The following is a 27,828-nucleotide window of genomic DNA, read 5'->3' as shown; positions in this document are numbered from 1 at the left end:
TGTTGGCATGAAGATAAGCTGTTCCTCTATTTTCGTAACAATAAATTACATTAAAAATAGTTTCTACGATTTTCGAGACAATAACATTAGTTTAAACAATATTTATTGATATTTTACAATAGCAGGTACATGTATTTGACATAATGTACACTATGATTGGGAAACAAGCCAAAAGGCTGATACAGATCCCTCTCTTAGATAAGAAAAAAAATATAAAAAGGTGCAAGATATATATATATATATATATATATATATATATATATATATATATATATATATATATATATATATATATATATATCTATCTATATATATATATATATATATATATATATATCAAGAGTAGACATTTTGACATATGCATAATGAGTTTGAGGGTTGGAACCACAAATGCATTATTAACCTGTGAGCTAATCGACCCACGAGCGTATAACTTCATGTAATACTATAAGAAAAACAATACAACTATGTTCAGAACAATTTGAGGTAAAACTCCAAAGGAAATTCATGTACGTAATACATCCCTGTATAAATATATCCTAGTTGCTTTTACATATTTAGAGAATATTATTAAGTAGAAAAAGTGTCGAGGTTACATAATAGGTACCCTGAAACCATTTACTGTCGATTATAAATTTTTCAACCATATAAAAAATGTATTTATTATCATTATCGTTAAGATTGAGAGACCCAAGGTGTAATAGGTTGACCTTTGTTGAATCTCCAATTTTGTTCATTGTTATACTACGTATTACATTTTAGTTTGAGCAATATAAAAGATAGTGGTCAATACTTTTAATTGAACAACAGGTACAAAATGGGGAGGGACAAAGGTTTCTGTGGAACATACAAAGTTTCATGGCGCTCCACTCTAATCTTAACTGCGAGTGTAGAATTTGATCTATTCTGGATCAAAAATTATAGTAATCGGGAATGTTTATATTGCTACGATTTAGATATTTTTTGAAATTATTTAAAAGAGGATTGTTTTGTATTCCATTAGGTAGTGTATTCCAGAGCCTTATTGTACTTGGAAAGAATGACTCATAATTTAGTTTTGTTCGCGCTAAAATTTCTCGTAAGGAATAATTACTTCTTGTATTATGTGTTCCATCTTTAGAAGTTTGTGTTTCTAAAATATTAGAAAGATATTCTGGAGTTTTGCCATGGAACATTTTAAAAAAAAATGGAACGAGTCGATGGTTTTCCCTACGCTTTGAAAGTAAGGAGCCTATTTCTCTGTTTAAAAATGCATTGGACGCCATTCTATTACCCCCATCACTACTCGTGCCGCCTCTAACTGAATATTTTCTATTTTTAGACTAAGATATTCCAGTAAATTATCTCATATTACATATATCAGCATATTCTAAGGCTGGTGTTATAAAAGAGAAGTATATTTTTTGCTAGCAGTTCCTATTAAAAATTTAAATATGCGCATTTGTCCCAATCTTGCATAAGCATTGGATATCATTTCATCTATATGTAGGTTCCACGATAAGTTACTACGAAAAATTACACCGAGGTGTTTGTGGGATTCTACATTTTGAGGTGGATATCATCAAATATGAGCGAGGGATGAAAAGGCTTCTGAATTTTATTTGTCATGCATTCAGTTTTGGAAGGGTTGAAGGAAACAGGCCATTTTTTAGACCAGTCATTAATTTTTTCAAGATCGGAGTTAAGTAGAGGTGCAGAGCTAAACGGGTTTTCAACAGTTATGTAAATTGACGTATCATCAGCAAACAGTTTCATATTAATATTACAATAACATTAAAAATATATTCCTCAATTTTCTTGACAATAACATTCTTCCCAAAAACAACTATTCTAAAGCTACATATGATTTAAAATTCATTATGATGATTGAAGACAATATTGTATTTTGATTGTAAAATGATAATAATGTAACATAATTATGATATTAATCACGAAGGTATACAAGTTACTTTACCCACAAGTAAGACCACAGGAATGTTAAATGTATCACATAAATGCAAAAGGCTGGAGTTGCAAGTGCAATTTAGTTTTTTTTTTTTACTTGCATTTTTATTCTATACATATTGATGGTTGATCTTCCACGTCGTTTTCTACTTCTAGTGAAAAAGTATCTTGCATGTCACTGTAATCTGCAGTTCTGATACTCAGTATTTAAAAAGGTCCATTCAAGGGATCATCTTCATTTCTTTTTCTCTCTTCAAACTGGCTACAAGAATAATGAGCACTAGTTTCTCTCTTTTTATGCATTAAATATTTATGGAATAAAAGAAAAGCTTATATTGCTAAGTTAATAATTATACCGTAACAACAACCCCAATTATGGCAACATACTGGTTTGTTATATTTTTTCGTCTTTCTTTCACAGTTTTTTTTTGAAATTTTTTATTAATTCTTTCACTGTCAGTTCTTTTTTTAAAATTCTCAATTTCTTGTCCTTGTTCAATTAAAGATGGTATTCCTCCATATACTATAAAACAACCGAAAAGCTTGTAGCTCCCAGCGGAATTGTATGTAAAGTCACATGGTGTTATATTCAAGATACCACAAAGAGCCAAGTATTTCGTTTGTAGAATGATTCTTCCACTTTTATCAATGTTGAATTCTGGGCAGTGCAACCAATCACGATTTTTTCATAAATACAACCAAGATGAGTTCTATCGACAAAGTCAAGGACATAAGTTAAATTATGATTTGGATCTACACACTTTATACTGTTTGCTATATTCATATATTCCTAGGTATATATTTTCCTGTAAAATGTACTGGTTAAGTAGTGGAAAGCTTACTGTCAGAGCAACTGCATACCACACCAGTGGTTGTAAAAACTCATGTAGTATGACTGAACTAGAGAAGCAATTTTAATGTTGGAACTGGAACTGTCGTTTTATGATATTGAAAACGAAGGAAAAGACCAATTTAGTGAATTTTTGAAACCATGGAAGCCCAACCAACATTAACAAACAACGTTCGTTTAAGAAACAATAAAGACAAACTACAGAATACATATACAAAACTCTTATTAGAATTGTGCAAAAATAAAAAGCTAAATGAGCGTATCGGTGACAATTTAACCTGGAAGACTGACCTTCAAAAACTTTAGTCTAGTCGATTTTTTTCTTTGTTATTACTCTTTGTACAAATACGTGTCAACTATGCGAGCATTTGATCAAAGCAGTCTATTTTCTGACGTCCATACATATATTGTACTTAGATATACAAAAAATACAAAACAAATTTTTTCAAAGTTAAGGATTGACTGTGTTTAAAAAAATTAAATCGTGGGATTCCTCTAAAGAACATTTGTATATACAATCTATTGATAATGGCCAATTCAATAAAATACTGGCAATTTTAGAGAACTTTAATTTAGACAATGCAACTGAGGATGCTAGTAATGAAATTGTTGAAAACCGAAATAAAATATACATAGATGCTGTTAAAATTCCCATGGATTTTAGAAAAAAATGACAAAGAAAAGCAAGCATCAAACAAACATTATGATTATAAGCCCTTAACAAATGCATGCCGCTAAATATCGTCACAGTAAAAATTATTTTTTAGAAAAAGTAGCAAAAATTCTTACAAAAATATAAAGATGATATTTTTTTTTATAAAAGTTCTTGATAAGGAACTGTTAAAATATAAAAAAAAACATTAGTAAACATTTGAAAATATAAGAAATTAAAATCCTAAAGAATATTGGAGGATAATTAATAAAAAAAAAAAGTGTGCAAAAAACATCAATCCATCGATCTATATATATATTTCGGAGACATAAACAAGCCTCCTGAAATCAGTGACGAAATCAACAGCATAGCTGATATAGATATCGCAAATCTACAACCTAGCAATTTAAATGGTCACAAATTGAACGAGTACATTGTCAGTGGAAATCTAAAAAAAATATCTTGTTAAAAACCATTCTGATTGCACACACATGTACAAGTACTCTGAAGTTGACATTAAAAAGATGCTTGAGTTTCTGTAGACAAAATCTAAGTAGTTTTTAGAAATCAAGTCTTCCAACAATCTGTTCGAACTCTAATGGGTACAAATTAAGCCTCATTGTTAGCAGACCTATTTTTATATTCTTATGAAGCAGAATTTATTTAAAAAAAACTTGTACGTAAAAAAAATAAATCACTCGCTATGGCCCTCAACTAAACATTCAGATATATCAACGACGTATTATCAATTAACAATTGTTATTTCCATACTTACGTCGACTCGATACATCCCAGACAGTGAACTTGAAATAAAAGATAACACAGAGTCTGCGTCATCTGTTTCATATTTGGATATTTTACTGGAAATGGACATTGATGGTAACCTAACAACAAACATTATGATAAACGCGATGACCTTGAATTTTTCTATAGTCAACCTTCCTTACTTATGTAGCAATATACCTTCATCAACTGCATATGGTGTTTTTGTCTCTCAGTTAATTCGATACACAAGGGCATGCTCTACGTATGAACAGTTTCTAAGGTAGCAAGGGACAGTTTCGAATAAAGTACCCGTCAATATTTTTGTAAAATTGAGAGTTGCTGTACTTGAAGGCTTATGAGTGTTGCTAAAATTCATGAAATGATTTTTAGTGATTATCATTAGTTAGAGGGGTGTCTCTTGTTGAAATTGATATGCAATATGTAGGCCCCTTATGTTAGGTACATGAGAATCAGAAGTAAAATGCGAAAACTGCGGCTATGACTGTTGTGCTGACTTTACACAGTAAAATTGCAAGTTACAGACGGGAGGTAAAATAACAGGAAAAGTAGGTGGATGGGACATTGTAAACTATACACCGGAAAGTTTCTGACATGTGATGGTGAAACATGCACGCGGTACGGAAGGTCAACCCTCTGCAGGGAATTAGCTGGGGGAGGTCTCAAAAGCTGAAAAATCATGAAAAAAAACAAAATATGAAAGGGTCAAAATCTCATAAAAACCAGTATGTAGAGAATTTTACAGGTTTTGATTAGTAGTTTTCTTCAGAAATTGGTGATAAAGAGTGAATTAGAGGTATTTGTGCTGAATGGGAACTGAGGAAATTCTAGTTACAGAGTTCCGAAGACATGCATCCCTTGGCTACAATGAATTGTATAAAAAAAACTGTCCCCTGCCACCTAAGGCAAGGCAAGGTACTGACAAACAAGTTGATAAAACAGGACTATCAACAGTCTCGTTTGAAGTCATCTTTTCGTAATTATATGGTCGATACAACGACCTTGACAGCAAATGCAATCTTCCATTGGGTCGCATGCTGATTCATACTAATTAATCACCTATTAGAAGTGTCTACGGATTTGCAGAGAATGCTAGCTCCTCCTAGGCACCCGATCCTACCCCTATCTTTTAGTAGTGACGGGAATCGGTAAGATTTTCATAATCGATAATCGGTTTCCCGCAACTAACTAATTATCGATTATAATCGAAGGTTTTTATATTTTATATATAGTTATGTGCAAAATAAATGTAAATAAACAAGTTACAATGAACAGACTCGTTACTAGGCTTTCGTATTCTAATTTACTTAGTATTTCTAGCCATAGAAATTTTATATTCAAAAGATTTTCTTTAGTAGGCAGCCCAACATTATTTTCTTGAAACCAAAATGCGTCCAAATTCGAGAATGTGCTATATTTCCCAAGTAAGAATAAGGAGCTCGTCTGACTTTTCAGGTCTCACAACATGGCTGAGGGAAAATAATTCCCGAATTCCCCTTCGTTTTTAGGAGTTTTCCGCCAGCGACAGGGACTTTATCTTTTTATGAGATGAAAAACAAGTTGAACGTGTAAAATGTCTGATTTTCCCACCTTTGTAAAAATACGAGGTTACTTGAATTTTTGATGCCTGTTGTTTCGGCAGGGGTGTGAAATGGCTCGGACATGATTTTCAAGCACATGTAAACAAACTCTCGTGCCTTTGTGGATGGCTGTGCTTTTTTGCTTCTAAATTGGTTAGGAACAATTGTTTTAAAAGTTATAAAGAGGAATTTCCCGAGAAGTTTGTTTTAAACTCGCTACCCGTATCTAAAGTTGCGTAAATTTTGGTAAGAATATATAGTAAAAATTGATAGTGATGTGCAACCTTCAGGTGGCAGGGGATAGTTTCGAAGGAAAGACCCGGTCAAAATTTTGAAATAAAGGGAGAACCTGGGGTTTGGCTGGTTATTTGAGGGGGTATAAATTGGTAGAATATTTATTGCATTCATTTTGTGGATAGAGGAGCTCATGTCAATTTCATTTATATGACACTTTAATACTGGTAGCATTTTTCATCAGATATGGAATGAAAATGCGAAACTGTGGCCAAAATTTTCACTTGCGGTTTTGTGCTTGAAAAGTAGGGTGGGTTCAGAACACGAAATGTCACTCGAAAAGAAGGTGATTGACCCCCATCAATTGGTGATTATTTGCATGAGTATACATTAAGCTACCAATCCTATGGTAGTTCATGGCAGTTGCTCGGGACTGGAGCGTGGTTCTGGACCCGTGAAAATGTGACAAAAGGCCAATTTTTCAGAAAATTTTGAGACCGTCCCTGGCTATTCTTTATAGTGCTATATGTAAGTTGTACTTGTTTTATCCTGAAATGTTTAAAAATTCTCAAGAGTCGGGACCATGTGTCCCTTGCATGCAAACCAATTTTAGCAAATTTAAAAACCCACTGAAAAATTAAATCTCACATATGAGCACTATCTGACTCACATTTCCTCGACAAAAAAAAAAAACAATCCCCTGCCACCTCAGCCATTTTTAGACCGCGCGCCTTTTTAGAGTTTAGATAGTTCGCGTCTAGAGTATTCTGTTTAATATGATAGGCGCTCGTTGAAAGGGAAAAAAATCCTCAACCGATTAATTATAATGAAAAGTTTTAAGATCGAGCGTTTTGAATGCGGTAACAATCGACTAATTTTCGATTATAATCGATGATTGGAACATCACTATTTTTTAGAGGTTTTTTATGAGGAAATAGCTGATGAAGATAGGTGTCCTCACTTGTTATTTTTCCTCCGGTGTAACCACTTTTTAACGATCTTTTTTTCTACAAAAGCCCCAGTGAATTAAACAAGAAAATATACGCTCGGGCCAATGTTCACATCATTAACATATTTAACATTACACTTTTTCCAGAATCAAAATATGAGGGAGAAATGGATGAGGCCATGCCTCACCACTTCTCAAAAGAAAAGTCTAACATAGTCTCTTAAACTCTTTATTAAGCTACATAGCTAAATCTAGCTATAAAGCGTTGTAATGCTATTAAGAATAGCTTTATTAAGCTATTTGGTATGTGAAATATTGATATAAAATTACACACAAGTGAAAAGCTGTTAATGTGAAAGCAAACCGGGTTTTCTTTCTTATTCTGTATCCATAATCGATTTGTCAACCCGGAATTGATAAACAATATCTATCCAGAGAAATGGTGTACCCTATATATGCAATATTCTGCGAAAAATATAAATATTTTCAACAACTGGTATTTTGTTTTCCTCATAAAGTATCAAAAATCAAAATCCAAGTAAAATGCACACCTCTGATAAACCTATGCCCAACTGATCTGCAAAACATCAACGTCATATTTTGAAAACTGTATGAGACGTTATCCACATAATAAGGGTACCTTATATGAAATATTTTGCGAGAAAATGACGAAGTTCAATAGCTGGTATTTTTTCATAAGGTATCAAAAATCAAAATTCAAGTAATATGCACACCTCTGATAAACCTATGTCCAATTGATTTGCAAAACATCAATGTCTTACATTGAAAACTGTAGGAGAAGTTATCCGTACAATGAGGGTACCCTGTATGCAATATGAGTTCAACAGAAGGTATTATATGGATAAAATATCAGAAATCAAAATCCTAGCAATATGCACACCTCTAATATATGTCCAATTGATCTCCAAAACATCATTCCCCTATCTCGAAATCTGTATGAGGAGTTATCAGTACAATAGGGGTACCCCTTTGGCTGCCGTCCGCCCGCCATTTTAACCATTAAATTTTAAATCTGATGTCTAAAGTGTCAAAAATGGCCACGACATCAAGCCCTCTTTAACAGATACAATGCGAAATTATAAGAAGATCTGTGACAGATTATCGCTCCTGGACCATAGGAGTAGGAGTAGACTAAAGTCTTCCCAATATTAAACCGCGAACGCTTGAAAAGTACATGTATGAAAGTTACGTGCACATGAAAAATAAATTTTACCACACAATGACAACGAAACAGAGACTCGCTTTCCTTGAGTTTTTACTCTTATTTAACAGGTTCTTTTCCATTCATCATCGAGTATAATGGGTGCTTAAACTATGTTGTTAAAGCATTTTATTGAAATAATCTTAATAATATTGGATTCACGAGAGGCCTTTCTGTAATCATGATTCAACATTCATAAGCCCAGGGGCTTGCGGATGAGAACCAGACCTGTGGGGGATAATTCTAGCGATGTCATTGTGATTACACAATAATGAGAGAAACTGCTACTAGATGGCCTTTCTGATCTCCAACAAACAAGAGCTCTACTTCCGCCCTCTTAACAATGGGGACAATATCATGTTGCTTAATGCAAAAAGATTGTAATAGAGATTTTTTTGCCATAATGCATTAATTGACATTTGAGAAAAGCCTCCTGTCTAATTAAGTTCGTTGGTTAACTAATTAACTAATGTAATATATAACTATACCATCGACAAGCAAATTCACCCCCGATGAAATTGAGAGATATCTTTTCTTTAGTCTCATTATTGCAAATTCAATGTATATGCAAGAAGTATCATCCTTTTTTTTTCTTAAACAGATAGATAGTAATATTACCTCTGCAATTATAAGCATAACGATGAAGCTGTGTTAAAATACAGTATAAACAAATACCATGCACAGATTTTGCTTAAATAAATGTAACCTGGTAATGTCGATATAATACATGTTCTATGTTGTTTTCCTAATTGCATTTTTAAACATTTTCACCTGTAATTAAGGTAAGAAAATTGCGGAATAGCTATGTGACAGTTATATATGTATAGAAATGATTTTTGAGTAAACATTATTCTGTTTTTCCAAAATGTAATTTCATGTTTTAGAAATATAGTACACCAATGAGAAATATGCTTGCTTTCATGCTTTAAATCTACTTTCTTCTGAGGCACATATCACATTTGATTATATTAAAATCAGGTATTGTCGCTCGAACACGTTGACGGTTTCATTTCGGCAACAAAATTATAAAGAATTCCATATCAGGCGATCTTTCCAGTGTAATACACTCACGAAATACGATGAAGAGAAACAAAAGATGATAAACAACGTATACCTCACCAAAATCACCTTAACTTGATATGTGTTTCCGAACACTTGATGAATCTGCAACAATATCATTGTCATGGCTCACAGCGTTGGGAAGTATACAGTGTACAAACTCGAATTTTTTCTCTCTCTCAGATAATTGAATGAATATATTTCATGCATACAACTTACGTACCAATTTCCAATATTCTAAATAAAAATCAATTTGGTCTAAAACGTTCTTTTCCTTTGTCGATTGATAAAATTATGTATGCAGTCTTACTTAATAAAGCGGAAAAGTAAGACTGCATGCAGATAAAATTATGTATGAAAATAGCATATAAAGATGTACCGGTAATATTGTTCGTGTACTAACCCTTTGGAAAATCCTAAGTAAGCATAATAAACTGAAAACTGAACTTTATTTTACAACGATTGATAAACAAGTTTAATAACTCATATTAATATCTCTCGGATGTTAGCTCGAGTGTGGGAAGATGTGGGAAGAAGCCGGACTATCCGGAGAGAACCCACGTGTCCAAGCGGGCGACCGCCATACTCTATCACATACAACCACTGTCGATCACGCCTGACGGGGATCGAACTCGGGTCGTAGCTGTGAAAAGCGAGTGCATAGTCAACTACGCTACTTGGACAAGCATGGTAGACTTATCATGATATGGAAGCTCTTTTGCGAAGTGATTCATAAGTTTCAATTTCTCTATATTTGTATATATTATATAACAACAAAAAATAAATAATAGGTAGAGATAGATAATTTCAAAAAATAAATAAATACAAACCAAAAAATAATGTAAAAACGTAAATATTTTTTTTCCTTATTTATTTTCTATCACCTTTTAAAATATACCAGTTACTGTAAAGAAGTTGGTCAGAATATTAATTCAAACCATTTCAGAAAGATTTTGAATTGGGTATTTTTAGGGTACTTGCAATATTTATGTTTATGATAAATTGTTTGAAAGGGGCGATACCATTTTAAGACTGTAATGATCTCATTACAAGAACAGCTCTATATAATATTAAGTTAAAAAAATATGGATTTTTCCTTTATTATATTATAGTTTTTAGCTTAAAAAGTCATATCTTAAAATTTTAGGTAGACCTAATGTTTTCTTTGATGACCATCCATCAGCTTTTAAACTGACAACACTCGTAAAACAATTCTATGAAATTCTAAACTAGGCAGTCAGTAATATTATCGTGACGGGTTTTGTCGTTGATATTAGTTTTTGGGAAATGTTTTACTCGCTTGAAGTGGAGAACCCGTTTAGCAATGTCCGGTCCAGAAAGGTTTGGTACTATTGCACTGAAAATAGAGTCAGGGAAGCCTTCAGAAAATATGTCGTATATCGTATTTGATAAAATGAAATACATCGGAAAGGACGATATTCTTACAACAAAATAGAACATTCTTACTATTCCCCACAGAATGCAATTACAGAATCACATCTGACACTACAGTAAATTCCATAAACAAGTTTACTGACTTTTGATTGACCGAATCACACGCCTGAGAAGTCAATAACTGCTGTTGAGTTTTAACTAATTTGATGTATCATTCAGCAATATTCTTAATCGAGCACTGGTTTCCAATGCTGGGAAAATATAATAAAATCAAAAATGGTAATGATGCCTCGGCGTAACACAGAACAAAAGGGGATGCCTAATTACAATTTTCCCTTGTCATTGATATTTTATAATTCAAATTCATTCTTTGATGTGGTCTCTGTATAGAATTTATCTGGGTGGGACTTTGTGGTAGTTAGACTCCCCAGGGGGCGGTTTATATCCAAAACAATAACGTGATTTTCCGGACTCTGATCGGCTTCAATCAAATTCAACCTGGAGGCATTGATTCTATTCATGAGCACATAATACATACATGTAATGGAATCAGCAAGAGGGAATAAACTATTGTACAGGTATTACAATATTTGACCAAATTTCAAATAAGCAACGATGCAAATTTAAAATTCTGTCAAATGTCACATAATCTTTATGACCAAAGTAAAGTACTCACTTACATTGTACAAGTTGGAAATCTGAACAAATCATTATGTTTTTGTACAAGTTGTTTCAATTTTAAACTTGAATAATAAAATCCAATCTTAAAATCTTTAAATGTCATAAAAAGGAGAAAGAAACTTTCTATTAATTGGTTGACCAGAATCTCATTCAAAGGAAAAACAAAAAACTCTTCAATTTATTTTCATCAAACGCTATTTGATCTCATCATATTATATCTGACAGACTCATTTCAAAAAGATTCCTTCGAGATTTGCGTAGGTTTCTGTCTGTTGAACTTTTAATCTCTGGAGTCATTCTTTTGCGACTACCATCTTAACAAAGTGGATATTTCATTCTAATGAAACCGACTTTGAAGTGAGTCGAACCTTGCTATCATCAGCGTCAAATGATCTCTTCTCCTTCTCTTGAAGATTACCTCTGAGACAAACAAACCACCTAACCTCCATCTTCAAGTATATGTAATAAGATAAATACAAACAGGCACCTGCTAGATCTTTTTTTCATTAATAAAAGAGTACAGGGGTTCTTGTCATTCTCTATTGCTTCTTTTTGTGTCTTTAGTGACACTTTTCAATCTTAGTTTTTACTTACAAAGCTTAAAGTAATCGATGCTCATCAAAAGATTGACTAAACAATTGTAATCGTATAAGTGACTTGTTTACTGAATTTTATTTCATCAAATATCGTGTAGTCTTGTGCTTAATTTAATTTGATAAGATAAAACTCAGTAAACGACTGTCACAGGTGTATTACCATGGAATCATGAAGAGATTTGGATTTGGTTGGCATAACGTATCCAAAAAATTAAGTGCCCACTGATAATGGCTCCCGCTATTCATCCCCCCCCCCCCCCCCCCCGAAAACAGAGTACATTGTCAAAAACATTAGAAGTCGCTTCTGAACATAACCTATTTTTTTTTTTAAATAAATCACGATAACTGCGTCCACAAAAATTAATGGTACCACATAGTACGGAAATACTTTAAAAAACCAAATTGGACTTATTAATACTTACTAGCGTTTGTACAAAAGCAACTGTTAGTGACAATATTTTACTACATAATGTTGATTGGAAAAATGCCTCTGTACAGCTGAAAAGTAATCATACCAAAAGGACGTTATTAAATATGTATCGAAATTTAAGCTTAAAAAACACATGAAATAAAACCCCGCTGTGATTGCCATTTGGGGTACATGGCTTTAAAGCCCCCCCCCCCCCCCCCCCCCCCCCCGCCTGTAAATGATTCTAGCTATATACAAGTTATTAACGAACAGTATAACACTAGTATGTTAGATAAAGCCAAAAAGATGGCAACTTTTAAAAGTGTTATCTTCATGTTTTGACCGAACTCCAAATGAACGGGGTATGAGGTCACTAAATAAAAAATGTATATAGATACAGTAAAACACAGTTACAGAGACCATGCTTACAACAAATTAACACTAATTGTGAATGTATTTTCATTCCTCAAGTCTTGAAACGTGTTATAAACGTATCAAATAGCACAAATCTCACACCATTGTTCTTTTATGGTAAATCGCTGTTAGCGTTTTTTTTTCCCTTTGCAGTTTAAGAATTCTAAGAAATTTAACATATATAAATACAATAGATGGCGCTTCATCGGTCATCAAGGATTGCATAAATTCCAATAGATAAGCTATTAGCGTAAACGCTAATCATCTTTGGTAAAAACTGCATTTTAAGGTCAGTAATTCAAACTGTGGTGTTATGGTGGTATTGGACACTTTCGATATTTACTTGGATAAAAGTAAAATATAACAAAATACTTTCATCGTTTTAAATTTTTAAAATTTTACACTACCAGTTTCTGACTAAAAATATTTTTTTTTTAAATTTTGAAAGGTAAAATTTTTAACAGCTTTAACGAGATTTGAACTCATGACTTACAGATTCGTAGTTAACGCTCTAACCCGTTGCGCTGCGCTTTTCAATAACAATTTAGGCAAAGAAAAAAAATAAAATTCTACTTGATTTATTTATTTATTTCGACATGAATGGATTTGTCCCATACCATCTTACTATTGAATTCTGGTATATCTTATATCTATATATGATAACGTGCACACTAGACGAAGTACATGTATACCAGTAAGAAATTGAAAAGTATTGACAACCAATCGTTTCATCATTTAATCTAGATAAAAGACGCTATCATCATACTTACTTATTTTCCTTGCAAATTCACTGGTCAACAGAAGTATAGCTTTGAGGGCCATTCTACCCATAACGTAAAAAGATAAAATTGTATTACACTTATACTTATAAAAACATTTATCAGTATAAATTTAATATTTCCAGAGTGTCACTATTTTTGGGGGTCTGACATTGTCTATTTGTTAGCAAGAACCTCATTTGATCTGGACACTATACTAATTTTTTGGTATGTATTCAAAAGCTGGAGATGTCTTTCATTGAACATTTTTTTTATGTAATGATACGCAAACATGTGAGTTAGTTCTTAGTTTTTGAACTCTAAAGATTTTCTTTTCATCAAGTCATTAAGTAGAAACTACTAGTATGACTGAATATTTTAACGTTTAGATAGGCTTATCTAAAATACATATAATATATTAATCAAATTATTGTCGACATGAGACAAAAGAGACAGCCACAGTTCGAGACGACATCTGAAAAAAAAAACATTGCTGCGATAGAAACGCATCGTTGAACGTTTTACAAGCGGATCACAGCTATCTGCAAGGGTGGTGCGTTGTTTATGGAGATAAAAAAGTAACGATCACAATGAGACCATGAGTTAGCAAAACGTCTGGTGAGTTTCGGTACATACTGGACCGAAGACACCGAACTTGCAAAGATGGACAGCCTGGAATTAAAATGTTTAAACTTGAAAGAAAGCCAAATATCACTACGAAAATTCTATTTGCAGTATCTATGAATATTGATAGTGATAGAAATTTTTTTTTTTATTTTGCTAATAACTATCATTTTTAAAGTTGCCTTCAATAATTCCTTTTTTTTAAATAATGAGTTACATTTGAATTCATTTTTATAATCGTGACTATTAATTTTGAAGAGGAGACCTCTATGTTAATCAGTTTCCTATAAAAAAATATCATTAAAAACACGGTGTTTTTTTATCTTTATTTGAAAACATGAAAGTGGTATATATTGCCTGTATACTTTGTACTGTATACAGGGTTATTTTCGCCCCGTGTTATTTTCGCCCTTCTACACTTGCAAATGGTTTCGCCTCGTCTTAGATTATAATATATAATAGTATTTCCCTGTACATGTATACAGTATTATTTATAACCTACGATTGTAGATCTTTAGGACCTATCTATCTATCTATCTATCTATCTATCTATCTATCTATCTATCTATCTATCTATCTATCTATCTATCTATCTATCTATCTATCTATCTATCTATCTATAATCCATCCATCTATCTATCTATCTATCATGTTACCTGGTGATTAAGTATGATGAATGCCAACGAGAGAACGCCAATGATATTGGATGGACATTATATGACTACTGACGGACAGACAGACGTATGCAGTTCTAAGTACGCGGTTCGTCGAGGGAGCATGAAACCCGAACTTATTATATTGAATATATTCATAAACATTGGATTGAATCGCTTGTGACAGTTAACCATTGTAAACATTTATGCAGAAGGAAATAATGAATAGTTAAATTGTTTTGTACGAAATGATTAATGCAAACCAAAGAGTGCTCAAGATATTAGCTGGACAATATATTTTTCTACTGTCGGACAGACAGACACATGCCAATCAATATACGCTGTTCTTTCAGGGGGGGGGGGGGGGGGGGGGGTGTTGAAACCCGATCCAATTATATTTATGCATATTGTTTTGATGCATCGCTCGTGATCGTAAATCATTTTAAACATTTATGCGGAAGGTAATAATGAATGGTTAAATTGTTTTGGACGGAAGACGTACCCGCTGGTCCTGTCTCATGACCACTGTGTAGTAAACCACAGAAAGGTGAGTAGTACTTCAACATCGATCTGTTATTGACGGACAATAGAGAGGGGTTCACTCGGTACCCATTGTAAACCCTCTCCATGAAGATAACGCTGTCTTAATGCCGCAATAATCCTCGATGACATAACTTCAAACTGAAAGGTTTCCAGGAGATCCATTGTTCAATGATCGTTCATTTTTTAAAATGTAAAAAAAAAGGGCTCGATTTTACTGTTACTTGAACCATTAAATAATAAAACGTTGTTTTGCGAGTACAATTACTTGCATGTTTTGAGATAACACGATATATTTCCTTGTTCAGTAAAAAAAGATTTTGCAAGTCAGCATTATACGCACAAGACTGAGGAACGAAATGAGTTTTATGTAGTGTGATTGTCATTAATTAATGTTTTTGTACTTTTGATGGTAACTTGACCCTGTGTCACCTACAATGACTGAATATCAAATTTAGGACCTTATGGGGATAATGGTTATTCTCGTTCTCAGTGCATCACATACATATTGAATGTGTATCGTTTTGTTGTAAAATCTTCTATTTTAATGCTGTACTAATGAACAAGTCGACAGTTTGCTGAATGTAAGATATTAAAAACATAGAATGTTAAAATCAAAAACATGATTCAATATAAAGGGTAAACCCGAAGATGCCTGTTTACCACGGGATAGTTTTAACCATTTAACATTTAAAAATGATTTGAACATATTTTATTTTGCAAATATATATTTACATAAAGGGATTAGGCAGCAGGCAATGCCTATGTAAGCATTCTCCATATGGTGTCAATGTTTTCTTTCCCAGGTTTTAGGTTGGGACCAATCGAAGTCTACACACCAATGATGTCACTGTAATAAGGGAAATGTACGGACGAGGAGCGCAGCTGTTGGGTTGAGAGATGAAGGCAGTATCTGTGAACATTTCGATGTAAATAAACATCAATTGTCTTACGTGTGTTATGCTGTATTTTAAGGAATGCATGTTCAAATAACGTCTCAAGAACATCCACAGCGTCATAGATGCAGTAACACGTCCTTTTCCTGGGTTTGAAAAGTGTCTCGAGTGGTCTTGTACAGAATCGGTGTCGGCGGTTCTATGCCAAAGTCAGATTTATCCCTGCCAAGACGAATGGAATCTCTATAGGCAATTAGTATGTGTTTGCTCTCATCAGATAATAGAAAAAACAATAGCATAAATAAGCGAGACTCGGAATCATTTCTTCTTCAATCAGAGAAACACATTTCTTAAGTGGTAATGATGAAAACATGGCTATGTAGTACAGAGATAATCTTAACGTTCACATGCAGAGAAATTAATAAATTCGTCATTGTACATATAATTTATATCGATAATTTTATTTTTTTCAAGGTTTCACGAAGAAGTTAAAAAATCATAATCTATCTGAAACCATTCAGTTTGTTATTCTCCTCTTATATGACCATCCGTGAAACCCATAGCAAAATAATAAATACAATATCCGATTGACTGGAAGCGGTCGCCATAGTTCCTGTGTTGCAGGAAGCTCAGTTTTTCAGGCCGTTACTTCGTCTAATCATCTGGTACGAAGCATTTGTTTAGGGTGCAGGGGACCGAGTGATTATTGACAGATTGATTAGGTAAATTGTCTGTAATCGTGATATTTGTAATCAAAAAGCACCATTACTCGTTCCGTTGTCTTTTACAGCAACAATATAGACCATAAATCAACCTCTTGTTGTCTTCTATCGCTCTCTAAGTGACTCAGACCCCGTCCAATGGCTTCACATCCTGTCAGAGTCATTAGCTTGTCATATTGAGACCAGTTCAACTCCATATCGCCTCAACAAACAGATGACACTTATGGTGTAAACTTTCAAGTCAATATCCCATATGATGTGTAAAAGTTCAAAGCGTTCCTCAAACTTCACTTGCGTAAAGGGACACGTTATGAATGTTTACGACACGGGTTTCTTAGAGAAACTTTATATATACTAAGAGATGGTTCGAGTGCTGCATGCTTTACTTCCTACAAGTCATACATTACACTGGCGTTGACAGCAAATTGAAAGTGGGGGGGGGGGGGGCTAGACTAATCCTCAGAAATATTGAGGAATAAAAACTAATTCCCAAAATCATGGAAATCCTAATCCGTGGGGGGGGGGGGGGGGGGGGGGGGGGTATACCTATACTTCCAAAAAAAATTCTTACCTACCAATTTTTTCCCCCAATTCCCCAAAACATGAAATTCCTAATCCGTGGGGGAGGGGGGGGGGGGGGGGGCTAGTATGCCTATGACTCCAACTTATCAATCTTTCAAAGCAATATGAGCTGTATTATTTAGAATTTTATTTTGCTGCAAAAACTTGCTAGTTTAAGAGGTCTGCATATAACTTAAGTTTTTATGATCAGAAGAAAGATTTCTCTTCTGAGGAATATATAGCAGATCAATTTTTGTACAGGACGACAATAATTCAATTTTTTACCAATTAAGGATTCTCAACGGCTTTTCCCACAAAAATATGGCAAACAGAAATTTATAAACCATGATTTTTTTTTCAATCTAGAAGAAAATAACATTTTTGTATAAAAAATTATCAACATGAATATTGCAGCACATATTGCTTTCAAGGTAAATTTAGGAACAATTAGCATTGCTGCGAGAAAAATGGGGGGGCTGAACCCTCTATGATGCTATGTCCCTAATGGTAAGGTTTAACTTTGCAAAATAGTGGGGGGGGGGGGGGGGCTAAGCCTATGATCATTATTCACCTGATGCACTGGTAGTCTGAATGTTTTTGGTTAGAATGACATCTTGTTCTTTCAATTTAGGTTTAATTTTTTGATGAACCCTACTGATGAGACAGTTAAATTCTGGATCTCATGTTGCAAATGGCTTCTCACTAAGGAGCTCAAATACGTTTTGACAAAGTTTTTATTTTGAAAATTAAGACATGTCAGGACACGAGCATCGGGACTGTTGACATCAAAACGAGAGCGGAATATTCTTGAAGTGCATGGCAATAAACACCACTGCACACTATATTTATGATCTCTGTCTAAACATTTAGTTGCCCCCCCCCCCCCCATTTTTTTGGTAAGGAAGAATTTTTTAGGTACACCCCCCCCCCCACCCACGGATTAGGATTTTCATGATTTTGGGAATCAGGTTTCTGTTTTTTTTAATTTTGAGGATTATTCTAGCCCCCCCCCCCCCCACTTTCAATTCGCTTCCGACGCCAGTGATGTATATAATGTACATGTACTCTTGTAATTTGGAATAAAATCATGACAATATGTTTGACCTTTTATGGTGTGCAAGCAATTTTTCCTCACTGCTGATAGTCACTGATAGCCAAGTGTTATACATATTAGACCTCCACTTCCGGTTTTTATAAAACAAACCATCTAATAAGACATCAACGACTTGCTAACGTCACATGTACGTGCTACATGAATATTGCTTACAACAGTTAACAATTTATGTTTACTTTTCTTTATATCAATTGATAAGTTTTTTTAATTTCCCTCTTCTTCAGCGACTTCCATAATAACATCTATCACCAGACAGAAGTTCCCCCCTTTTATTTTTATTTCATAATTTATGGCAATAAAATCATTGGTTTACACGCCTGTATCAGCATACAGAAGTCTCAGTATACATCCTAGTGGTATATGCATACCCCAGTCACAACAAAGACTATAGTGTGTGACACAGTGAAGACCTTGGGGTCGGCTCATGATTTCTCCATATTGACTTTGTAAAAATTGATGTGAAAGTTTTAACGAATTCTTTTATAAATCATCCAAAGTCAATGATCATTTTTCTTCTAAAAAGGTTCAATACTGGTACATATTAGTATTTTTGAAGAATTTATAATAGTCTAACATTTTTCATGTTAAAATTGTCATTTCAAAATCGTTTCTTTATTTTTCTTGTGGTTTGTTCGTTGTTTAACATCATCTCTAGAACTTGTTAATCGAATAGTTACTTCAATGCTAGATCATTTGTTTGTCCAAGACTTGATCTAATTACTTCGGACCATCGAACGTTGAAATTATCGAACATGAAAATGTCCAAACTCTAACTTTCCTAACTGACTCTACTAAAAATACACAAAAGGACTTGAACACAAAAACATATCATCTCGTCCCTGTTTCCAAAAGAAAGGGTATCTCTGCTTTGAACTTATACCAAAAAAACCCGATGATTCTCATTTAATTTTTGTATTTGGCGATGAGTACTTTTAAAATATTGCATTAATTTTTTTTGTAAAGAATTTTATAGGATAATGTAGAATCTTTATCAACTTGAGGTATTGTACCATACATGATACATATGCTTAAATACGTCATTTCCGGGTTTCCAACACATGTTCTACTCCATGTTGACTTTTACTCGAGTAAAGATAAAACGACCCGACATGCTTTTTATCTACAACTGAATCCATAAAATAGATAGGGTAAATGTCTGGAAACAATCGTATAGAAGTCAAACGAGAAAATGGGAGAACTAAAACAAGACAAGAATGATGATGAAATGTACTGCAACAAACTTATCGACCTTTGAGAACGTTTTTTGATGAGAACTCTTTATTGAATAATATACTTTACTTAATTCGGAAAAAAAATATTGGTCGCATGAAATGCTAATAACTTTTATATTAGTGAGGTTCTCCAAATGACTGGAATATGAGATGAGTTGCTGATTCGATTCCTAATCAGATCGCTGTTCTTTGTAAACTTGTCAGACATACAGCAGGCCAGCGGTAATGGAGATAATAGCAGCGTGGTCCATCATTAGAAGGGCCTCTCACGGTCGTCCTAGCATGAAGAGTGAGAGTCAACTCAATGGTTGCTTCATCCATCGGTAACATGTAGGAAAGCAGCCACTGTCTGCAACCAAGGTGTAAAATCAATCAAGATCAATCAATCGATTGTTCCGTTGGTAGGTGGGTGAATATATGAATGATTCAATCGATTTGATAAGTATAACCGCTTTTTTTTTAAATCTGCCAGAATGAGGGGACCTCTTCACCGAGTTTTTAAACGATTTGATGGCCATTACAATTAGTTAAAAAGCATAATATAATGACTTTTGTAAAGCAGTTAGGATTTTGAACGGAATTAAAGCTTTTCAACAAGTGCCTGCATTAAATTAAAAGCCTGTCGAGCACCAGAAAATGTTACACCCAAGCTCTATTTGCATTCGATTTAAGTAGGTGCTATTTGCTGTTTTTATGACTACCTTTTATTTGCGTTTAAACAAATACATGTATACTTATGACAAATGGATTATCAGGCAGAGTTCTGTTTGATATAGACTTTTTTTCGCAAAATGTTTTCAAAGTAATTGCCACATACCTAATTTTAGAAAACTTTCGATATCTTTTGATTTCAACTTCTAATGTTTTAAAGGTATGCTGTACTTTTATTTCTTAATTATCTAGATACAAATACATGTAACTGGTTTTCAAAATGTAGTTGTGTACACTATCTAAAATTTTGAGAAAACGCCTGTGTTTTACAAGAGAGAGAGAGAGAGAGAGAGAGAGAGAGTGAGAGAGAGAGAGAGAGAGAGAGATTGATTTTATGGGTGAATACTTTATGGTGACTGCTATGTTGCTTTTGCCGATCCTGCATGAGCGCGTATCCGTTCGTGTGGCGGTATCATGGTTAAACAACTCTCTTAAAGACTAACCACCCCGCCTAATATCAGGCCATATTGAAGTTTTAACGATTGTAAGGTTAATATGGAGTAAAAACGGTACATGTGAATTGGAAACAGTGTCTGTATACATGAACTATTTAAACAATAAAATGCTTTCTTTGGTGATTCATTTGGGTTATGAAGGTAGAGACATTGGCGAAAAAATGGCGGGTTATGTAAATTTTTTTTATAAAATGATCGCTACCTTCATCGCCCGCTTGAATCATCAAAGAAAGCTTTTTATTTTTTATGTTATTAACGTCTTTCTTTAAACTGATAGATAAATTGATTATGAAAAGTTAGTAAAATTCACTAAATTACTGTAAATGTACATAAGACTAAGTACGTTAGCTAAAAGAAACAGCCAAATCGTCTCCTGTGAGACTTTGAGTCTGACATCATCATGATTGTTTCGTGCAGTCCGTGATTTCTCTTAGATCGCTGTAGGCTTCGACCAATCGATAAACAGGGCGTGTCCTGTTAGTTTCTTGTCAATTTCAGCCGCTGTAAATTTCGACCAATCGATAAACGGGGCATGTAGATTTCAGTCTGGCTGTTTCTATAAAGCTATGAACTAACTATAAGTTTCCGTAAGAAATAGAGGAACTAATACTTGGTAGATGTAAATATATAGTTTACATCAAAAGAGTTCACCAAGGAAGAAAATATCTGTCCTTTGAGAAAAAACGAACCCTCCACAAAGTATATCAAATGAATAATTATGTGGTTAGCGGCATTCACTATATAGATCCTTGAAAACCAGTGACCTTGAACAGTAAAAGGAATGGAATTCTGAATGTAATAAAACTTTTCCAATGAGGTCATGCTTTGGATATAATTAGTGAGTACTATGAAATAAGATAGGTTCAGACTCCATGGGTCTTATCGTGTCTTTGAAACCCAGTCTTTGCTGTAGGTTGGACGATTATTCGCGTCATTTCCAATGAACGCCATATTGTTCACGCTTTCAAGGTTTCGTATTTTGTTAAGATAACATCACTGAGTGCTTCGATTTTGATACGGATACACGATTCTTTTTTTTCTATCCATTTGAATAATTACGATGTAAAGATTGTGTTAATTTCATAATGATGATGTTTTTCGAATAGCAGATAGGACAGCTAGATAAAGTTTTTATATTAATAATTTAGTGAACTTAAAACATCAATGATGTACCTAAGACGATTTGAATAACTGAAGAAAATTTTTGTGTTTTACATCAAATCAATATAGAATGACTTATATTGTATATCTTTTTATAGGCTCGAGATTTCTAATAACGGAAATAAACCTACGCTGGGTGGACATTTTTAAAATATAAGGTTCCACTTACATGTACATCTACTCTTTAATTTCAAATATATAGTTATAAAATCAATGCACCAAAATTTACACATTCTGACTTGCTTTATCTCTCTCACTCTTTCGTGTAAGATGTTTCAATGCTAATAACCAGACCTCGAACAAGACATATCAATTCTTCAATCGCAACTTCTCGTGTCAGTCTGTTAAAGTCCGAGGAGTTGCGAATGATCGTTTATAATGCAGACTTACTAACAGTAGAATGGAAAAATCTAAAATGTGAAAAATCGTAGATCAGCTGTGTCATAGCTAATGTACCAATATATCCACACATTGTGTCTAGAGCAACATATGGCAATTATTTTGAATTTAACTTCCACCAAATGATACCTGAACTTATAGAAAGGTTTACCGGAGCATCAAATAAAGAATAAACTTATCTCATTTTAATGATGCTATTTGAACATCTGTAATTAATTGCCACACAGAATACAGACACATAAAGTATGTGCATTAGATCAAAGATTTCTTTTTTTCATTTTAAAATACTTCACTGTGACTTATAAGTGAATATCGCACCTGAATTCAACTGTTACCTGAATAAGATATACATCGGATACACATCAAAACTCAGCCGATCGTCACTGTAGATCTTGCTGATTTCCTCCACGATAGACTTGGGGATGTTATTATCGGAAGATACGATGTGATCAAAAAGGGTTGACAAATCCCCGTGTAATTTATGCAAATTTAAAAGTAAAAAGGTTTCAGAGAACGTAAAATTATTTTATATTTTAAAAATTTATTTGTATTTTTACCAGGGTTTGTGAACAACAATTTTTTTCATGGTCTGTGATCTAACAGAATACAGAAAATTCTGTAGATGGCCAATCTTTTTTTGTGTTACTGTAAAAGCCAAACTTTTATTAGAAACATTTACATAACCTACAGAAAGGTTGTACATCAATATTGTGAAATCTGTATGGTAGCCCAATGATTTTTTCTTGGATTTATCATATCACAACAAACATATACGGGTTACAAAATACAGACACAATGTTATGCAATATGTACATAGTTGCTTCAAAAGATATCACCGCGATGTTAATCTAAGAACTCTCTAACCCGCTTAAATTAACCAACTTTCTGATTCTGAAGTTAAGTTAAATTTCAGTATTTATATTGTGATGTAAAATATTGTTCAACTGTTCATAAGTTGCAATTGAACATTTCGATACATGTATTTTGTCTCACAATATTGCATTGATCTATTAAATTGTTACAATGTTTTGTGTTAAAAAAGTAAAGTACTGTCGCTGTCAAATTGGCTTCTCCCATATACTTTGACCTTACTAGAATGCAGATCAAAAATAAACAGATTTATCTGACATTTGTACAACGAAAATTGAGTTCCTTTTGATAAACGGATAAAAGGCAAGTGTTCAGGGGCATTTTTAGGCTGGAAAAGCACTGAATCTGCCAAACAACAATCATTACATTATGTGAGCAATGAACGTGCAATGGATTTTTGTGAATTTAAAAAATCCGATGATTATGTAATGACAGGTAACACATGTTCCTCAGCTGACTCTGAACTTCATTAACCATACTTACTGTTTTTAGAGACATCTCTACTGCCGCCTATACCATTACAAAAAACTCAGGGTCAACTACCTGTTTGCTGTCGATAATTGGCCAAGCTCGCACCTCAAAAGTGTGCTTGCATCGTCATTATCTTTGAAAAACTTATGTTAGAATCCAGAATTATCTGTGTGTTATTAGAGCAGAGTAAAAGACAAACGGACCGTGGAAATGATGAAAAGATGTAACTTCCTTTGGAGAAAAAAGACATTCTTGTGAACACGTGTTCTAGATATAGACTTAAGCTATGCTATAACGGTATTGGTGTTACGACAACTCCCGTCTCAGCTTAAATACAATTTGAATGACCTACCACCCCCCCCCCCCCCCCCGAAAAAGAATTATTATATTAACAAAAAATGGTTAAAACTTTTTTTGAACTGAAAACAGAAACGATAATGGAACAGTTGTATCTTTTCCATTGTATCTTGTTCTATGTATGCCACGCGTCAATTATTTCCACCAAGGTTTGGGTCATTTGTTCATTCTTCTCTTCAAATATTAAGATGTTTTATAAAACACAACACAAAAAATATTTTTTAAATTGTGTCAGAATTTACATATCTCACAACCTATCTTTATTTGAACTGTCCCATTTTATGTTTTCCCCTATTACCCGGAATTGTACTTTCCACAGTAATTTATTCAACAATAATATTGAGGTGTCTAAGGGATGCAGTTAACTTCGCCTGACATTTACAAAATTTTGATACAGTTATTTTGGCAATTATAATAAATCTGAATGCTTTATCACAAATTTGTGAGCCAAACATGTACTATTTGAAAACTTTATTAGAAAAGATTCTAGGTGTGAAATAATTCGTGCATTATTCATTTTGCCAATGATTCGATGAGAGTGGTGTGAGAACAGCTTTCTTGAAAAGCACAATTCAAATAAAGATTTATTTTCTCATCAGAATAAGTATTTCAAAGACATGTGTGGGGCTATATGGCAAGTATTATGTTGAAGAATATTTTTTGTTTATGTTTGATACACAATTATGATAAAAGTGAAAATCATTTTTTTTTTGTAATCATATTCCGCATATTTGATAATTTGCTAAAAAAGGAAAGATTTTGATATCAAACAAAGTTAACAGCAAAAGCAAGTGATTGTCAAAATTGTAATGGAATCAAATAAAGCTAAAAGCTCTTCTTAGTTGTCTTCAATTGGAAATACCTGGTAAGACCAAAAAAGGTGCACTGATGATAGTAAACAAATCAAAAGGTTGTACTTTGAATTTTACGTTAGTGTAGCTTTGACACTGGCAATGATCTAAGGTAATTAGATTGTTTATATCTATAACTGTCACTAATAAACGTGTAAATCAAAACCGAAGTTTATTTTTAAAAGATACTGTCTTTATGCGACGTTACCTGCAAAAGACATGCAATTTTCTGTGCGAACAAATGGCACAACAAACACGTTACCTGCTCTTGTACAGGTCTTCATGACTTCCGGTTCCTGAGGATATTAGACTTCCAGCGAGTCGGCTTTGTTTACTGGATGAAAGCCATTGGAGATCAACGTCTTCATTAGCTAAATGGGCTGTGATCAAGGACTCGGTAATTAAAAAGAAACATTAGATGTTCCGGTGAATTTGACATGCTATGTAGCTACAGAGTTATTGGTAGAAGTTATATATCTCTATACAAAAAAATTGTCCATTTATCAGGCAGTATGATGTTTATGTTAAGGAGAAAGTGTTCGAACTCTTTGCTGTTCACGAAAGTTCTTTTTTTCTGTGTCATTCATAAAAACAATAGCCTAGTACATATGAACTGTAATTTGTTACATTTGCATCGACACTCAATGGTTCGAGTTTACACAATTGAAGATCGGGACCATAATGGTTGTAGTTGATGTTCTTTTCTTTGTGCATTTTTCTTAGGCATATAGCGATATTTTGGACTTTATATTTTAGAGAATTAATGTTTTTATAACTGAAGATTTAAGATTTAATGGCAATGCCATCGATAAATGATAAATAAATTTAACATCGTCGTGGCTGTGCAAAAATATTGAAAAAAAGTTGGAAAATATATTTTAAAGACTTGTAAGTAAAAATAACATTTTAGGAACAATATAATCTCTGTGCAGATATATTGAACTTAATATGACTCATATTATGGTTTTTTATTATTTTGACACTGGTTGATACATTTTCTAATCTTGTGTCGCCTCTTGTCAAGTGATTCATTATTACCTTTTATCATCTTCTAAATACTGGTGAGGAGCCGCCAGGTTAGTCACAAGCGTTCTCCTCGAGTGCCCTCTAGATGATACTATGAATTCAGAGAGGTCCTCGTGGTGACTCAACTTCCGGAACTGATGTAGTTTCTATGGCTCGTTTGATTAAAATTATCTGTTCCATACCCCACTTCCTAATCAATGTAATTGACAAAGGTGCTTGTGAACGATGCTCGACAAAGATACCGGCACTAAAATAGGAATTCTATTTTATGATTTCATTTTATCTCAAAACGAGTCATCGCTGTGTATTCATTTTTTCTGTTTTTATGCGATATGCTTTGTGAGCCCTTCTCATGACAATAAGATGTTCCCGATGGTTTTAAAATAGTCAAACTGGTCTTTTTTTTTTATTCAAAATGCATTTTGTAATCAGGAACAAGAAGGAAAACACAGCAGAACTTAACTTTGAGTGACTCCAATTAATTTGTGACATCAATACAATGTACTTTGTTGTGTCAGATGCTTGTTCGTACCAGAAATGGGTCGACAGGTTTTGTTCTGTCCGTTTTTGAGTCAAACAAAGTTCAACCTCGGCAAATTTCCAAAATGTCTGGCTTTCATTTTCCAATCAACTTTGCAAAGTGGCCTACTGTGTCTTGTAATTATTAGTTTGGTCAATACAGCTCTCTAAAGCTGAATCATCGCCTCGAATTAGATCGTGACTTTTCTCTAATTAAAAGAAAAATGTTCTGTCCGCAGTTCTAGATTCCGTAATACTTTTTGTCCAGTACTTTATCATAAGCAATGTCATTGTATATATCAAAATCATGTACATGTATATAAGATGACATTATACTGTTGTTAAAGTTCAATGTAGGTGGATTAAGTCAAGTTTTATCCCGTTTTAACTCAGAGGCAGTGGTCTCACCAAGGAATTACTATGTCATTTTTATATACGCACTTCATGGAGCTTATAAATTTCGAAGATCGACTCAAAAAATGAAATTATTGAAAAATATGTGTACAACAAATATTGATGAAATCCCAGGATCGTGCTGATAGATGATGAACAAGTGTCATATTAAAAATACTAACGGTCGTTGGGGTCATGAGTATGTCCCAAAACAATACAGACTCAATTTGAAAAAAATCAATCATAAAAATATATTCTTATTGGGGACAAATCTACTTCGGTAGAGAATGGTGAAACTCGTAAATTGCAAACACGGAACGATATGTTGAATCTTGCAATATATCAAGAGAGAAAAATGCACCGTATCCAGTAACATACAATATAGAAGATTTATTACCTCAGCAATAAATCTGTGATGCTGATGAATACTACAGCAATGTAGCTAGTGTTCTAGAATCATGACATTGTGTTTGACAGTTTGACCTCGCCTTTTTGATTTGTAGACAACCGGTCAATGTCGGCGCTATATTAGCTATATTGGCCCTCGTAGTCCAGCACATTAATCAGGCGTGAATTACCGATAGGATGATATACAAATCCCTCCGCCTAGCTCCAATATCGTGCGTAGCCTAATATTAAGATAAACCAGATTTACCAAAGTGGAAAGTTTTCTGTTTTCCTCAGAAGAAGTTTTGAAAAGCTTTAGCGTTTGTAGCGAAATTTCAATGAAAATCAATCAAGATGATG

General features: G+C 33.6%; 1 pseudogene; it reads right to left on the bottom strand.

Annotated features, from left to right (window-relative positions):
- Positions 1-2,049: 2,049 nt before the first annotated feature.
- LOC128176947 (uncharacterized) lies at positions 2,050-11,798 on the bottom strand (annotated as a pseudogene).
- Positions 11,799-27,828: the final 16,030 nt, after the last annotated feature.

This window comes from Crassostrea angulata, chromosome 3, assembly GCF_025612915.1.
Source record: "Crassostrea angulata isolate pt1a10 chromosome 3, ASM2561291v2, whole genome shotgun sequence".
In the NCBI taxonomy this organism is placed as follows: Eukaryota; Metazoa; Mollusca; class Bivalvia; order Ostreida; family Ostreidae; genus Magallana; species Magallana angulata.
The sequence above is the reverse complement of the archived record's forward strand: the minus strand, read 5'-3'. Positions and strand labels throughout refer to the sequence as shown.